This window comes from Dipteris shenzhenensis, chromosome 14, assembly GCF_047967505.1.
Source record: "Dipteris shenzhenensis isolate YYH24624 ecotype China chromosome 14, Dip_SZ_1.0, whole genome shotgun sequence".
Lineage (NCBI taxonomy): Eukaryota > Viridiplantae > Streptophyta > Polypodiopsida > Gleicheniales > Dipteridaceae > Dipteris > Dipteris shenzhenensis.
This window is the reverse complement of record NC_141609.1, coordinates 51591469-51607420: the sequence shown is the minus strand read 5'-3', so window position 1 is coordinate 51607420 and position 15952 is coordinate 51591469.

Here is a 15952-nt window from a genome sequence, read left to right as displayed (position 1 = left end):
TCTAGTTTCTAAAAATAAACACAGAGGTTTGAATAACATCTACTAAAACCTTGTTCTACCATAAACTTGTCAAACTTTAAATACCACTACCTTGGAGCTTGCTTTAAACCATATAGACTTTTCTTCAACTTGAATACCAATTCCTCATTCCCTTTGACCTCATATCCTTGTGGATACAACATATAACTCTCTTCCTTTAGAACCCCATGAAGAAAAGTTGTCTTTACATCTAATTAGATCCCCATGAAGAAAAGTTGTCTTTACATCTAATTAGATCCGCATAAAGAAAAGTTGTCTTTACTTCTCATTATTCAATATACAAGTCTTCTACGTCCAGAAGACCGATAATAGTTTTCGTTGAAGTCATTTTAACCAAGAAGAGAGAATATTTCATCAAAGTATATACCTTTCTTATGTGCAAACCCCTTTACAACAAGCCTTGCCAAGCTTGTATCTCCCTATAAACCCATTTATTCCGCAATGCTATTTTTCCCATAGGCAAGCAAACCAAATCCCACATTTGGTTTTATAACAAAGACTCCATTTCATTGTCCATGCCTCACTCTCACTCCTTTTTGGATTCTATCTGCATTGCTTCTTCATACATTTTTGGTTCACCAAAATTAGTTAGGGAAACATAATTTAAAGGAGAAAATTTCCCAAGTGGTCTATTTACCCTTGTACACCTTCTAAGTGCACTGGAAGGAATTAGAGGTTCTTGTTGCTACTGCTATTGTTGCACATTCTTATTTTTAGCAACTTTTGGAATTTCATCTCCTGTGATTTCATCAAGGGTTGTGTATTCTATGTTTGCATTTTCTTTCTTCCTTTTCTGCAAGTGATCTTTATACGTAGCAGTATCATCGAATACAACATATTTGTGCCTAATGATTTTGTCACTTTCATGATCCCACAGATGATAACCAATCTCACTACCTCCATATCCAATAACGATCACTTCTTGAATTTGCCTCAAGCTTTGTTCTCAATTCCTCATCAACATGGATAAATGCTTCATAACAACCAAAAACTTTTAGAAAAGAATAGTTAACATTTTTCCCTATCCATGCCTCCTCTACAATGCCACCATCTAAAGAACTTGAAGATGATCTATTTATCAAGTGAGCAGTTGTATTCACTACTTCAGCCCAAAGTTGTAAGGACAACCCTGCATGTAGTATCATGCTCCTTGCATGCTCCATGATTGTTTTGTTCATCCTGTCTAATATAGGAATTTCTTGTGGTGTTCTTGGAGTTGTCTTCTCTCTACGAGTTCTAGTGTATGAATAGTGATTATCAAACTCTTTGTTGTATATAGTATTCGCCTATGAGAGCCTTAAACTTCTTTCTTGTCTAATTTTCAACCAAAGCTTTTTATTTCTTAAAAGTTTCAAAGACATCAGATTTTCTTTGAATGTAGTAAACCCATGTTTTTCTACTTACATCGTCAATAAAAGTAACATAATAGTGAGAACCACCAAGAGATGATACATCAACATGACCGCATACATCTATCTGTATGCACAAGCTCTAACTTTCCTCTTTTCTTTTCTTTCACAACTCTACAAAACTTGACTCTGTTATGTTTTTCATAAACACAACTCTCACAAAATCCAATATCACCCTGCTTTTGGCAATAGCTATCTGGAGTGAAGAACCTGCATCCCCTTCTCACTCATGTGTTTAGCTAAGCCTATGATGCCACAGATGGAAAAATCTGATACGCTAGGCTGCAAATTTGAAGATGACAGCTAGTGTGGAAGAATCAAATCCTTTCCATTGTACAGGAGCATTTATTAATATGACATGCAATTGAGGTAGCTCAAATCTACACACAAGGGACATAAAGTCACAAACACAGCTCTACTTTCCTTCAATTGAAAGATTGACTCACCTAATTGATATACACTAGTGAGTGCTCTCCCCCATTTCTTTTACCATTTTGCACGAGCACCCTACATCTATGTCATTCAAAATTTCAACATCAGATTTTGGCTCTTCACAAAATACCTATGGTAGGGATGGACAAACTTGCTAGTCTATCTATTCTGTTATACATTAAAAGGAGGCATTTTCAATGACGTTCTATCTATTTGGAATACTACAAGGAAGCAATTTCAATGCCCTTCCTCCTCTCTTCAGGTTGGTCAACGTGGCAAAAAATACAATCTTTTGCCTTATCAATTAAAAATGAACACTCAATCCCGAGTCTTCTAAATCCTTGTTAGATTATTATTTCAAGCAATACACTATATTATATTTTTGGGTCATGTATTATGTGTTAACTTGTTCCCATTTCTTCACTTTCAAGGAAGAATAAGTTGCTGATATGAATGTGTCTGTAGAACCCTTGATTGAGGAACTCTAGGATTTATGGCAAGGGTTTAATATGAACAATAGAATTATATCTTATGATAGTGCACACTTCTTCATACAAGGGATTGTTACCTAGCCCATCCATGACTATCAAAGTTTATTAAATTGTTTTGGTATGTGATAGAGGATAGACTCCACATCTTCATGTACAAATAGTGAAATTCATGCCATAACTATCTTATGATAACTAAGCAAAAAAAAAAGGCATGTTTGGTTGTGTAAGTTGTTTTTTCTCTAAGGTTAGGCTGAACTTTAATGTCTCTAGCACAAACCCATTGTCAAAGCTACTTGGTTGTCATTGCCATATCTACCCTCATAACTACCTACTTGTCTAATATCCACATTACTATCCACATAGCCCACTATCTTATGCCATTAACTATCCTACGTGCCTATTACTATGGCATAACCTTTCTAGGGACTAAGGTGCAACGCCTATAGTCTTTCATGGCTCTCAGGTAAGGTGGTGAAGGCCATCTTTAAGAATCATACTCCACTTGCAATTTCTTGAAGGCTACCTAGTCGGAAATGTCTTGAATTGTGTGTAGATGGTGGGCACTACACAACATTTGGGGAGGGACCTAATGCTTGACAACTATGCTTGCATTTTGAGTGTGTATTAGATTTCTCATAATTCCATCTAAGTAAACTCTGCTTCTTTAAAGAAAAATAAATCAGGGACCCCCACCCCATCTAGGGTGCCTAGTGATGGAAACAAGGCAAACTTTGTGGCAAGGGATTGTTGGGGTTGAGGCTCAAGTTGCGGTCAAGGTCTTTCCCCATGCATAACTACACTTTAATGTCTTTAACACCACAAAACCGTTGTGGAAACTACCTACTTGTGGTATATTCACATTACTCTCCATATAGCCCACTATTGTAACTATTCTTAAGTGCCTATTATTATGGCATAACCTTTCTAGGGACTAAGGTGCAATTCCTATAGTCTTTCATGACTCTTACATAAGGTGGTGAAGGCCATCTTTTTGAGTCATACTCCACTTGCAGTATACTAAAGGCCCCTTGGTTGGAGATGTCTTGAGCTATGTATTGATAGTGGGCACTGTAGACTTGCTGAAGAGTGCAAGCCGACACTCCAACATTTGGGGAGGGACCTAATGCTTTTGACAACATGATGGAGGATACAAAGAACTATGCCTCCTTAATTTCACAATGTGCATCAAATTTCCCGTAGTTCCAGCAAAGACAACTCTACTTCTTTACCCCCACCCACCGTTTCGGGGCAACTAGTTGTGGAAACAAGCAAGCTGCACCTAGTGGTGGAAACAAGCAAGCTACTCTCAGCAAGGGGTTGTTCGAGTTGAGGGTCTAGTTGTGAGGTCTCTCTCTACTTGGGCCATGCATGGCCGCACTTTAATGTCTCTACCACAAGACCACTGTGGAAGCTACTTGGTTGTCATTGTCATATCTACCTTCATAACTACCTACTCATCTAATATCCACAGTACTATCCATGTAGCCCACTATCTTATGCCATAAACTATCCTAAGGTGCCTATAACTATGGCATAACCTTTCTAGGGAATAAAGTGCAATGATTGTAGTCTTTCATGACTCTCAGATAAGGTAATCAAGGCGATGTCTTTAATGAGTCATATTTGGGGAGGGAGCTAAACTTGACAACATGACAGAGGATACAAAAGACTATGCCTCCTTCATTTTGGACTGTGCATCAAATTTCCTATAATTCCATCAAAGGAAACTCTACTTTTTTGAAGAAAAATAAATCGGGGACCCACACCCATTCTAGGGTACATGGTGGTGGAAACAAGGCAAGCTACTCGTCCGGTAGGGGGTTGTTGGTGTTGAGGCTTTAGTCTTGAGGGCTCTTTTTTCTTTGGGCCATGTATGTGGCCATTCATGGCCGCACTTTAATGTCTCTTTCACAAGATCATTGTGCAAGCTACTTGGCTATCATTGCCATATCCATCCTCATAACTACCTACTCACCATCCACATTACTATCCATGTAGCCCACTATCTTATGCCATTAACTATCCTAAGTGCCTATTATTATGGCATAACCTTTCCATGAACTAAGGTGCAATGCCTATAGTCTTTCATGACTCTCAGATAAAGTAGTGAAGGCCATCTTTAATGAGTCATGCTCCACTTGTAGTTTATTTAGGACTGCCTGGTTGGCGATAACCTAAGCTACATGTTGAAGGTGGGAAATGCACCACATTTTGGGAGGGACCTAATGCTTGACAACATGAAGGAGTATACAAAAGATTATGTCTCCTTCATTTCGGAGTGTGCATCAAATTTCTTGTAATTCCATCGAAGCCAACTTTGCTTCTTTAAAGAATCATGGATGCCCACCGGTTCTCAGGTAGTTGGCAGTGGAAACAAGGCAATCTACTCAAGAAGGGGTTGTTGGGGTTGAGAGGCTGGGACCCAGGGTTCCAACTACTCAATGACAACCTTGCTACACCTATGTTATTTCCATCTTGTAGCTCAAATGTAGCTGCTTGGAGGCAGTGCACTCCTCATCTCCATCTAGTTGCTTGGTGGTGGTCTCTTCCTCATCTAGTTGCTTGGACTTGATTTCCTTATCTCCCTTGCCTCTCTAGTCATCCTCATGAAGATGCTCTATTGAGGTATGTAATGGGTCTAGGCTATGAAAGACTCGGCTTTTCCTAGCTTGCTTCTAATTCCTTGTCAATAGGCTTGTCTATTGTAGAGCTAGGGTTGGAAGGATTGGGGCTTGGGGCCAAGAACAGGACACACAATAGTGGATTTGATTAGGAGTCAATGCTGGAGGCAAAGGGCAAGAAGGGATGGGTCGAGTAATCCTATGGGCCATGGTACCTCACTGAAAGCAAGACGACAACAAAGCATGCATAAATGAGATCCAAGCTTGCAGTGCTCTTGACTTTTTGTGATAGCTTGTAGCTCTGCACATTGAAGCTCTTGACAAATACACATAGCCAATCAATGAGTTCATTGTTTTTGCATCTAGAAATTGCTGTGGAAACATAAGTTTGGGGAATGTTTTTGACACTCTTCTTCAACCCTATGAACTCTAATAAGAACCAAAAGAATGGCGGGATCCACAGATTGATTATTTTACTAATTAGATAAACTTGCGACGATGAATAGTTGCCTTCTTGAAAGAATTCATCACAATGTTCATTACGGGGGAGTGGTGGGTTTTTTGGGCCCTAGGGTAAAAACGCTTGTTGTTGTAGCTCTTCTTGCACAAAAGATGCAGTCGCATCTTGCTGTTGAACAATTGCTCTTTGGTCGTGCCTGTTATAGTGGCATCCCACTATGTTGCATGTATTAGTCAAGCAAATCGCACACCAATTCACATTAAGAGCACACTCGACTGCAGAGTGACAAGGATTGCGACAGTGAGTGCACCAGATACCCTTCAAGCCTTTAGGTATTGATCCTTCTTCGGAAGCCATTGGCATGCCCTTGTCCCCTTTGGAGGCTCTCTAGGTCTTCGTCTCCACTTCTGAGTCAGATTCCTCCAAAGTAGTACCTTCATAGCTTTGTTCCGAGCTGGTCACATCCATGTCTTCATCACTATCATCTGACTTCTTAAATTTTGGCATTTTCTTCTTGGCTTTACTCTTCGTAGATTTGCATTTCTTGGATGTCCTCTCGTGTAGCGAATCCCCCACCCGAATCCCCCACCTGCACTGCTTGCACCATGATCGCCTCGAGCATTGTCTGTGTCTGATCCACTATGGCCAGTGCCGTCTGAAGATCCCGTGATAGCCCCAAAATGAAGTAGTCATTGAGTACCTCCTGAGTAGGCCGTTCCCCTGTAGGTACACGTTGCATGAGTAAGTTGAATTTGGATGCATAACTTTCCACGTCCTGATTTTCCTGATGCAAGTGGCGCAATCTATCCAGAGTTTGCTTCCTAATGCAAGCGGCGCAATCTATCCAGAGTTTGCGGAATTGTTTTTTCCTAATGAAACTGTCTCAAGAATGTGTCGCAGGCCTCATCATGTGTGGCGAAATGGTCGACTGTGTACTTTGCCAACCATCGTGCTGCCTTGCCCACTAAAGTTGACTCAAAAACTGCCTCTTGTCAGAGCAGTGCCACAGGTGCCAGATTGTTGATCCCATACACCTTCTCAAACTGTCGAACATGCGTATTGGGGTTGCCTGACTTTCGCCTTGCAAACTTGGCATACTTGGCTTGGCCTACCACAGCCATCACAGTGCCTCCAACATTTGGTGCTCCTCCAGATAGCCTTTCTTGACCGAAGAGATTGCGAGAAGCCACCGAAACTGCAGTTGGAGACGAAGATGCACTCAACAACTGGCGCGCACCAAGCGACCCACCCGTAGCCTTGGCGGTGAAACTGACTGAGCAAGGGACTCTAATGCCAATCGATCCCTCCAGGAGCTCCTTGCGAAATGACGTCTCCATGCTCAAGATCATTGTTATGCCATCGCAACCACATCCTTAGTATCAGGAGGTCCTTGTGAGCATGTGTGCATGCATGCCTACTAGGAAGATAACAACCGTAGAATTCATTGCCACGACCACCAGATGAGGTTGTTCACTAGAATTTTTGCACTCACTCTACCATAAGCAGGGTGTTGGGGATTGGATCGCATCCAATGGAGTTCATCTTGAAATCCATGGATGTGCCTCCTTACTGCAACAATCTCCTCCCGAATCTTCATCGGAGTGAGTGCAATTGCATTTAAACCTCCATGTGAAGTGCCTCTGCAATGACGGTAAGGAGTGGACGACATGAGCGTGCCTTTGCCAAAATATAATTAATTGCTAGATCGCGAATTCCTTTTGTGATGGTAAGAATGTGCATCATCATCGCCAATGTGTAGCATCATAAATACGTGCAGATGCTACAAGAAACAAAGATAAATGGCACGTGCTACATCTATGAGAACGGAATACAAAATAATGCAATAGAGACAAAACACCAAGGATCACTATATTCCTAAGCAAGAGCTCGCATAAAAACTGTGTACAACATCAGAATGCTAGTAATAGCATGTGCACAAAATCGTCTGATGGTTAGGAAAGTGGTCGTTGAAGACTCAACTGCTTGGAGATTTGAACCGCCAATGCTTGTGGCTAACCTACCCTCGCACACCCCTCTTGGTCGCTGTTGCTAACCCGTATGATTATGCAATAACACGAGGAGTCTCTACACACATGCTCTCCCCTTGACCCCTATGTTGCATCCCAAAACTATGGACTTTGAGGGTAGCCTGAAAATTGCAATGACATTGTTAATTCTAGATCCTTAATCTGAGCATTAAATTTAAAAAACTTGTAAAATCACATTAACTTACAATCTCTCGTGCATCGTTTTCATCGAAGCCCTATTTGTTTAGGTTGATGGAGCTATTGCTCTCATCAAAGTGAGCTAATGTGGGGAAGATGATGAGGGCTCTCTAGGGCCTTCAATTCTTGGTTGTTTCATGTTTGCCCAAATCTCATTCTCCACAAATTCTTGGACTTGTAAAAACTCCACCTTTGTAATGCATTATTTCTTGCTCTGATAGAAGCATTTCTTCCCAAGTCCGAATGAGCCATTCCTCTAGAGAGCTGATATGCACTAGATTTGTGGCTTGCTACATACCTTATTCTTCAAAGCCTAAATTGACATTACTCTCCCAAGTAGAGAGTATTGCCAAAGCTTCATCTTCCCTCATCTTGAGAATAAATTGAATGTCAATTAAGAAAAGATATTGTCTTTCTTCAACCACAACAGACGTATGAGTTCTCTAACAAAACCTCTTCCAACATGTTCTCTTCTTCCATCATGTCCTCTCCTAGGGATTGGCCGGCTTCCTCTTGATGGAGGGCTGGCTCTAATCCTGCTGCTTCTTCTACCTGTATTGTGTATTTTCCTTTCTCTAATCTTGTTTCTTCTACATGTGCTATGTATTTTCCTTTCTCTAGTCCTGTTGGACCATTCCAAGGCCAATATTGCTTTAGCAGTCTTGTCAATATTTTCTTCTACCATTGGCTTTGGATGAGGCACATGTAGCTGGCACCTCTTCCATGAACCTAACCATAGGGGGATCCTCGATCTAGCATCACTATGCAGAAGACCATCTCTGTAGACATGTTATTTTCTTATAGCATCTAGGACCTATGGATTGCACCATCTCTCGAGGTCTATTTAGGTAGTGTTTGAAGAGATTATAGTGTCCAAATACTCTAGGACATTCTCAAAACTGTCCTTGAGCTCTTGTGCAATCTTAATCACATTAGTATCATAGTCAAAAAATTTGTAAAGCTCATCCTCTCTAGTCGCATCAAAATTGTGGAACACCTCACAAGGGGTGGCCATTGGAGGGGCGGTATGTGTTGGACAAAGGAGAGTGCTGGACAAGTGATGAGTGCAATAAAGGCTACACTAAGTTGCAAGGCAAAGATATAGATATGCCACGAACTCCTTTAAAAACTATTAAAAAGACAAATTTGACTTAATAAAATCAAATTTGTTTCACTTTCTTGGTAATTCTCCAAGTCTATTATAGGACACAAAATTACTCAAAATCTAATCATTACAAAAAGTGGGCATTAAAATGTAAGTTGCAATCAAAATTACTCTAAATCTAATCATTACAAAAATTTGGCAATAAAATGTAATAACCAATGACATTTCTCCTAAAATGTTCAACATATCAATGAAACAATGAATGCTCAACACATGGAATCCAAAAGTTTTACATTCACAAGAAACATCACATTAAAAAACTATTAAAGTTTCCAAGTCCATTTTAGGACACAAAATTGCTCAAAATCTAATCAATTAAAAAATTGGACAATGAAATGTAATGACCAATGACACTTTATACAAAGTATTCAACATTTCAATAAAACAATAAATGTTGAGTACATGGAATCCAAAAGTTTTACATCCATGCACAGGTAATGTCACATTCAAAATCTATTAAATTTTTATTCAATCAAATCATGAATGACCAAGGTACAAGGAAGCTTCCATGTATCAAGCATTGATGTTTCTTCAAGCCATCTTCTTACCTTCTTTTCATCCAATGTAAAAATAAAAGTCTATCTATTAAAGGTGATAGCAACATATTCTTGAATGTGCTTCAAGCATTAGTTAACTATGTATAAACTCAAGGCATTGTATTTCACCATTTGGCATGTGTATCTCTATGGTTGTTGTGTCTAGTTACATCACAATTTATTAGAATCCATGTGCCATCATTATTTCTCCAACTCCTATAAATGTATCTCATGTAACAAATACTACATACTACTTGATAGCTGATTACTGAACTTTCTTTATTGAGACTGCACATCTAAAATGGGCTCCCTTATAAAAAGCTTCTCTGACATCCCACGTTGAGTATAGGAGATTGTCGAGAAATTCTTCTGCCAGGACTTTGCATACCCACATGGTCTTTGTTGCCTGGTTTGAAGAAGTAAATAAATACAATGGAGGGCATGAACCAACTCACACCCATAGATTTTGTATCAAAAGTAAAATTCATTGATGCGTGGATATTAGACCTCATCTTCATCCTAAATGCATCTACAGAGAATGGATTAGAAAGAGGCCATCTGGACTATCAACGTTAGGAAGAGGAAGTGGACAGAGGCTTCCATATGCACCCTCTCTTCAAGATACTTGGTAGCACACATTATAGAAAAAAATACCAAACTTTGTCAAGGAGGCAAGACTAGATCTACCCTAAGAACATTGACTCCCCAATGTTTGAATGAAAGGCTTGAAATGTTCTTGTGACTTTGGTGGAAAGAAATATATATGCAAAGTAATCCAACAATGATATGTAAGATGCCAGTATGCCAATCTCTCTCTCTCTCTCTCTCTCTCTCTCTCACACACACACACACACACACACACACACGCACACACACACACACACACACACACACACACACACACACACAAATAGACATGTAGCACCCTTAATATCTCCCTCACACCCATCATCCCTTCCCCCCTCTCTCTTCTTCTCCCCCTCTCTTTGTCACATAGCACACACATACACACACATTCACCACCCCTACTCTCTCTCTCTCTCTCTCTCTCTCTCTCTCTCAATAAGGCCACCCTTCTCAACACATACAACATACATAGTAGAATGGACAAATGAAGTTGTTGTAATGCAAAAATGACAATGTAAATGGTACATATGATTTAAAGGTTGGAAAGCTCAGTTTCTAGGTTTGAAGTCTATATTTCGAGCCATGTACCCGTGCTAAACTTTCACCTTGAGTCCCTTTGTAGTATTTTAAAACCCAATGATGCTACCCTTTTAATGCTTCTCTTTCTTTGCTCTGTCCTTTCTTGAAAACCCAATGATGCTACCCTTCTAATGCTTCTCTTTCTTTGCTCTGTCCTTTCTTTGCTCTGTCCTTTGTAGTATTACAAAACCTTGAATGGATCTATTATAGAAGGTTACATGGTAACCTAGGACATAAGGCTAAACTCTTGAGCAATATCACTATCATTCTTCAAAAAGTGACCTACACAAGATTGAAGAGATAGCTTTGGTCTAGGGAAAGGGGAGCGCTTGATCTCCATGATCACCAATGGATAGCTATTAGTAAAAGGAGTGGAATTTGGGCTATAATACTATTAGGGCTATTATTGATACAAAAGGAGCATCTAGTAGGGATAAAAAATGTCTCTAAATGTAGCCAATAAATTACATTGAATATGGAGAAGGTAGAATCTGTTAGGCCCAACACTAAATTAGAGAACTGCTAGAAAGTTATGAGGAAATAGAGGACACCCTAGTAGAAGAGAACAAGATCAATGAATTGTGGGAAATATTTAATGAAAAAAAATGACAATTTTAGTAAGCCAACTATGGGAAATGTCTCCCCGTGCACAAAGCTCCTCCAAGATTGTGCTAACAAGCATGTAACTAGTGGTAAAGACTTTGAACATATGGGAGTGGAAAGTGATCGAGACACAAATTTGTGACAAGGAAGCTCGTTGGTCAACTCAAAGTGGCTTTAGGAACCACATGATTGAGGGAGTCATTGATGGAGGCTCAAGGGTTAACATCATCTCAAAAGAAGTCCAGTGGCTCAAGTTAGAGAACTTGAAACCATATCACCCCTCAACATTTGCATGGTAGAATAATGATGCGGTGATGTTGAAGGGTTTGCTTAAGGATATATGCATTAAGATAATGAGGGCTTACTTCATAGTGACATTCAACATAACGGAGTTTTGCAATACCAACAATACTAGCATGATTCAAGCACCCATATTTTTGAATTTTTTGTGTACAAATTTCACATATTAAAATAACTATTCAATCATTAACTTCAAATTTTGCATTTACCTAAATTAATTCATGTTGGTTGAGGGCACTTAGCACTTATGATAATGTATATATTACTTACTAGTAGATATATATTATATCTATAGTATACATACATATATACATGTATATACATACGCATATACATACATAACAGTCAAAAAACATGCTTCGAGGTGTCTTACCGAATGCTCACATATTTGATGGGCACTTTTACACACACATCAGTATCACCTATATTAAGGTGTGTGCAAAGTATCATGCCCATCAGATATGGTTTGCATGGTCAAGGATGCATTACACCGTGTTTTTCACCAAGTGTCACACACAACGATTATGATACTTTGCATGCATGTCAATCCCACCTATCTTGAGATGCATACAAAGTACCTTTCCCATTGAATATAGTTTGCATGGTCAGGAATACATTACGCCATGTTTTTTACCAAGCGTCATGTACAACTGTCAAAAACCACGCTATGGAGTGTCTTATTCAAACATGCACATGTCTTCTTGGCATAATACTTTCCACATGTATCAATACCACCTATCTTGCAAGACTTATGTGCAAAGTATTGTGCCAATTGAATATGGTTTGCATGGTTGAAATTGCACTATACAATGTGTTTCTCTGAATGTCTTGCACAACGGTCTAAAAACACACTCTATGAAGTCTGATTTGAATGTGCATATATCCAATTGGCACCATACTTTGCATGTGCATCAATCACACCTATCTTGAGTCTTGTGCAAAGTATCATGCTCATCAAATATGGTTTGCATGGTCGAAGTCGTATTATATCATGTTTTTAACCAAGTGTCATGCACAATGGTCACAAAACATGCTTCCTATGGAGGGTTGAGCATAGAATCGCAATTTCTAGATGACTCCACATTCGGTCATGGCATCAACATGTAAAGCTTTTTAAAAGCTACTGACATTTTTTGGTCAATTGATCATGTGCCGTGTAAATTGAAACCTTGTGACTTCGAGGGATATACCCTGCGTTCTTCTTCAATCCAATGTATTAAGATAAAATTTTCAAAATGGTTGCATATCATAAAAAATAGCCCTGTTAATAAGATTTTCCCATGATTGAGAAAATGTATTTGCCTTGAAGAACATGTTCTAGTGTGCATACTTGCTATTGGCATAGACTTGGAGCCACCTAATGGTACAAGAGAAAGTCGGACTTCAACATGCAACCATTTATCAAGACAAACCTATCTATTGTTGATGGTGAGGCTATGTGCATCTACGTCATATGACTCGAGTAGTGCTTTAGGAATCTCTACATTCTACACATACCACCACAATTTGGGTGAATGTAGGGACAGGAGCAATAAAACCAATTGTGCCTAGAGCATTGGATGAAACTCTTCAATGACGATCTCAAGCAAATCATCTCCCCTGTAACAACATGCCATAATGGGTGATACATAAAGCAATGTCAATAATTGGATACAAACATTGACAACCATTGACAACTACCATTTATTAGACCCCATCTTCTTCTAGATAGATGCTAAGGTGATACAAGTAGATCCTCAACTCACACATGAAGAACCAATCGAGTGGGTAATCCATAGAAAAAGCACACCCTACAACTCTCAAGGGAATGGACAGGCCGAATCCACCAACAAAATATTATGTATTATCCTCACCAAGCTAGTAGAACCACAGCATTCTAATTGGGTAGAGAAACTAAATGCAGCCTTATGGGCATACCGAACCACACTCAAGATGTACAGGGAATACACCTTTTCAATAAGTATACGGCCTTCAAGCTATGGTCCCACTAGAATTTGTAATACCAAGCCTACGCATAGCAATACAGGAACACATGGGAGATCATGAATCCTTAAAAGAAAGACTCTATCAATTGGAGAATCATATAGAGACTAGATTAGTCACCTACGATGCCATGACAATAGAAAAATGCAAAAGAAAGGCATGGTTTGACAGAAATCTTAAAGCCAAAGACATCAAGGAAGGTGACCTAGTCTTGTTATACAATGCCAAAGTACACAAGGGAAAACTCAAGTATCTAGGTCAAGGACCCTATCGAGTAAGAAAGATGAATCCCATCAGACCTGTGCTACTAGAAACATTGGACAGAGTCCAATTCAACACAACCATAAATGAGAGCTGATTGAAGCACTACTACTTCAACACGCAAGCCATCCCCAACAAAAATGAAGATTTGGGAAACCCAAGTCTTCCTTAGTTAGGATTAGATTGTATCATGAGCACTCACTTGCATATGCACATCTTCACACATATAGGTAGCATTAACTGATTTTAAACTAGGGCTCAAAAGTGATGCCTGAGTCCTAGCTGCCCTATGAAATCCCGGCAACAACAAAAAAGCATCTAGTTAGTGCCTACCTAGCTACTAGGTCACATGAACTCACATGCTTTCGCTTAGACACATAGTCAATTGCATGAATAATTGTGACATACATTTTCATTCCAACTCTCAAAGCATGTGTAAAAATAAGATCTCTCATAAACACACACAAATGTTATACCTGCATGCCAACTAATCTAGTGATCAATGGTACACCATATGCACATGGATATAGGTTCAGAAACAATGCCGCCATTAAAGAGGATGTGCAGAAAGAGCCCATCGCCTCAACCACGAGACCCTCTCATGAGTTTGCAACCATCTAGTTCCTCTCAACCACCGTGACCATAGGCATTTGTGGTTCAAAGCAATAGCTCTGAGGAGGATTCTGTGCATGACATGGAAACCCAAGAAGAACAAATGCCACCCCAGTCACCACCGGCCTACACAACCATTGACGGGGCCTAATCATTAGAACTTGTGTGGCCACCTACATCGACTTGTGCTCTTTCTAATGCAACAACACCTTTCTTAGAGCAAAGGGTTTTGGGAAGCTTGTATGAGAGCCTAAAATCCTTGGAGGACAGTCCTATAATGACCACATACATCAGGGAATTTCTCCATTCTTACCACTCCAGCAATGCATAGATTGGCAAGTACGGCACCATCACTATACAACATCAGAGCCCACTCAACATTATCCTCGATAGTACAATCATTCAAAGGGCCTTCTCACTCCCAACACAAGGTGCCAAATACCCTACAAGGCCTACCAACACTAAATTTCTCAAAGTATAGCCTCTCCTCACCAAGGGCACAATGTTCCATAGGGATTGCATATTACTTTACACCATCATTAACCCTCACCTCAAGAAAGCAGCACAATTCCTATCTACAATCTTGGGGGTTAAGTGTGGCAAGAATCAATCCCTTCCACTCCGTACATTTGTTTTGATGAGTAGGAAACTAAAGCAAGACTGGATCCATCACTTAGTCATCTTCTTCACAAAAAAACTAGATGGTTCATCAGGCCAAAATGTAAAATTCTACACTTATTGGCTATAATCGTCAATAAAGAGCTACAGGAATGAGATAACTTTGCCCCAGCCACCAAAACCTATTGAGAAAATGTACATTCCGTTCTCACCAGCATGGGAGCTGTCGCCAACTTCTCCTACTACCACATTGGCAAATGCGGTTATGTCAAAGAAATGCCTATTCTGGAGGTCGAAATTGAGAAATTGCCCCATGAGATGCTTTAGCTCGGTGCACAATTGCAACCAATATATCTCCAACAACAGCAACATCCAGAGCTTGAGGCAAGATCGGAACCAGAGCTTGAGGCTGCATTGGCACCAACACTACCCATCGATGCGATGCCAACCCATCAGCCGCAAGGGGAGCTAGTGCTATATCAAGAGTATGACTACTATACCCAAGTGACTGAGATACCATTGGAACAACCCCCAATGAGTACTATAGAATCATCATGATGGCTACATGGGCACCAATTGTATCAGTAGTATCGCCAGTCCTCATCACCGTCTGTCATTCTCCATCATCAAGCTAGCCACATGCTCCAAATGTCAGAACTATTCACTAGCTTGGCCAAGGAGGGACATGAACGAGAATTGGAAAGACAGACAACAGCAGCAATTGAAGGCCAATTCCAGGGAATTGCCAGAGAGGTCAAGGCACTTCGGGCACAAATAGATGAGAAGGAGGTTGAAGAAGTGTGCATGAACCAAGCTCTCCAAGCTAAAGAGAAGGCAATGAGGGATGTGACCTCCAACCTCCACTAAAGCCAAATACAGCTGACAACAGTAGTACAAGCAATGGCAATCCCACAAACCTACTGTAAATCCTTGACCTCCGCACATGCTCAGCAGATGGAGGCACTCACACAAGCTCGACTCACTCTAATCC